Source organism: Cricetulus griseus, chromosome 3 (assembly GCF_003668045.3).
Source record: "Cricetulus griseus strain 17A/GY chromosome 3, alternate assembly CriGri-PICRH-1.0, whole genome shotgun sequence".
NCBI lineage: Eukaryota > Metazoa > Chordata > Mammalia > Rodentia > Cricetidae > Cricetulus > Cricetulus griseus.
The window spans coordinates 237822933-237825960 of NC_048596.1; the positions used below are offsets into that span (position 1 = coordinate 237822933).

General features: G+C 40.6%; 1 pseudogene; it reads left to right on the plus strand.

The window, feature by feature from the left end:
* The first annotated feature begins 1696 nt into the window (after positions 1-1696).
* Positions 1697-2367, plus strand: LOC107980236 (annotated as a pseudogene).
* The last annotated feature ends 661 nt before the right edge of the window (positions 2368-3028 follow it).

Consider the following 3028-nt stretch of genomic DNA (forward strand, 5'->3'; position numbering starts at 1 on the left):
AGGACAACAGTGTGTGTGTGTGTGTGTGTGTGTGTGTGTGTGTGTGTGTGTGTGTGTGTGTGTGTGTGTGTGTGTGTGTGTGTGTGTGTCAGGGAGGGTGTATTGGATGTCTTTGACAATTAGACATTACTTCAAATGGCCCAGTATCTTATGACACCGTGATCCAATTTTTGATACACAAAATTTAGCTATTGACAGGTGAATTAGATCACACCCCATGTTTAGATTTTTGATGACTTAAATCTCCAACATCGAAGGTTTTTGAGTAGAAAGTTCATGATTATGAGGCAGAAAATTCAAAGAAGACTTAGATCCCCAAAGAACACTTGACCAGAGAAGCTCATAAACTCATTAGAGACTATATGAAACAATCCAGTTTTTAGACAAGGACAGAAAAAATAAATACCTCTGAGTATTTTAATTACCCACTAATCTCACCAGTTCCAAAGACTTGACAAACTGCTCAAAAGAATTCTTCTCTCTGGTCTTCTCTGTCTTATGTAATAAAAATATCACCAATACTAAGCTGGAGGCAGCATAATGAGAAGCTAATTGCCAGATAACTGTAATAGACAAATCTTTGATACCAGACACATTTCTAACAGGCCTGCTGACCTCCAACCTGTATGGGATTTCATGGCATCAATCACAGGAAGATATGCGGCTTGAAAACATAGGATCTACACTTGAAAAATTCACTCTTTAAGGCCACTGGCTCACTCCTTTGCAGAGCCCATCTCTCTTGAGGGAATCTGCACTTCATGGATGCTTTCTCCCTTCTCTGGGTGACCCTTGCTATTTACTAGCATCTCTCATGTGAGGTAACATGAAAATAAGATTCAGAGGTTTACATGACTCTTTACTAAGAAACTACCACACTGAGTCCTGCCTCCATCCACTGGGCTAGGTAGGTTTGGGCCTATTTCTGGCCTGTCTTCCTCTGCCCTGCTCAGGGACACCTGAGACCAGGAGTCTGATCACATCAGATCCCAATTTGGCTAGATCCAGCCCACCCAGAGACTTCCAATTCCCCAGTACCAGTCCTGCATCTATCCACTGGAAGAGGAGGGATAGCAGAGTATTGCATCTGTTTGCACCTACAGAAGGGAACCTTGGTCCCACACCCACCAGGAGAGGAAGAGACTCCTGCCACACCCACTGGAAGAAAGGATGGGAGAAGACAATATAAAAGCACATCCAACAACAGAAAACCCAGTATGACACCACTGGAGACTAGGAACCATACACCAGCAAGACCTGAACATCACAATGCTGATGAAGTGGAAGACAATGACCTTAAAAACATCTTCATGAAAATGACAGAGAGCCTCAAAGAGGATATGAGAAAATCCCTTAAAGAAATGGAAGAAAAAAACCAAAAAATACTAGAAATCAACAAATCTCTTAAGGAAAGCCAAGAAAATACAATCAAACAGCTGAAGGAAATAATTCAGACAGTTCAAGACTGAAATAGAGACAATTATGAAAACACAAACTGAGGGAATGCTGGAAATAGAAAAGGTCAGAAAATGATCAGGAACTACAGATCCAAGCATAACCAACAGAATACAAGAGATGGAAGATAGAATCTCAGGAGTTGAAGATACACTAGGAGAAACAGACTTATCGACCAAAGAAAATCCTAAGTCCAACAAATCCCTAACACAAAATAATGGATGAGCACAGAAGCCATAACATGGTTGCAGTCACCTATGATGATATGCTCATCAAATTCACTCAGGAAGAGTGGACTTCGCTGAATAATTCCCAGAAAAATCTTTACAAAGATGTGATGCTGGACACCTACAGTAACCATAGGTTACAGATGGGAAGAGCATAATATCGAAGAACTTTGTCAAAGTTCTAGAAGACATAGAAGAGCCTTCATTCAGTGGCTGATGGAAGCAGAAGTAGAGATCCACAGCCAAGCACTGAGCCAAACTCCTGGAATCTAGTTGCAGAGAGGGAGGAGTGATGAGTAAAGCTGTCAACACCAGGCTGGAGAAAACCACAGAATCAGCTGACCTGAACAAGAGGGGAAATCATGGACCCCAGACTGACAGCTGGGATACCAACTCAAACACCAAGAATGATGCAATGACCTATGATGATTTGCATATCAACTTTACTCAGGAAGAGTAGGCTTTGCTGGATCCTTTCAAGAACAGTCTCTACAAAGATGTGATGCTTGACACCTACAGGAACCTCATTGACATAGGCTACAGTTGGGAAGACCATAATATTGAAGAAAATTGTCAAACTTCTAGAAGACATAGAAGAGGGAGATACCCCACCTGCGCCTACTGGAAGAAGAGATGGGAAGATGATAGTATAAGAATACATCCCACAACAGAAAGACTTATATGACACCATCAGAGTCTAGGCATTCTACACCAGCAAGAACTGAACATCCCATCGAATATGAATCAAAAGAGAATCACCTTAAAAACAACTTCATGAAAATGACAGAGACCTTCAAAGAGGATATGAGGAAATCTCTTAAAGAAATGGAAGAAAACTGTCATTGGTGATTTTGACTTTAGCCATTCTGACAGGAGTAAGGTGGTATCTCAGAATTGTTTTGCTTAGCATTTCCCTGATGGCTATGGATGTTCATAACTTTCTTATGTGTCTTTCAGCCATTTTATATTCCTCTATTGAGAATTATCTATTTAGTTCTGTACTCCACTTTTTAATTGGATTATTTGGTGTTTTGGAAACTAGCTTCTTGAGATTTTTGTAAATTATGGAGATCAGCCCTCTGTCAGATGTGGGATTGGTGAATATCTTTTCCCATTTTGTGAGCTGCCATTTTGTGTTGTTGACTGTGTCCTTTGCCCTACAGAAGCTTCTTAGTTTCAGGAGGTCCCAATTATTAATTGTGGATCTCAGTGTATGTGCTACTGGTGTTATGTTCAGGAATTGGTCTCCTGTATCAATTTGTTCAAGGGTAGGTCCCACTTTCTCTTCTAATATGTTCAGTGTGGCTTGATTTATATTGAGGTCTTTGATTCATTTGGATGTAAGT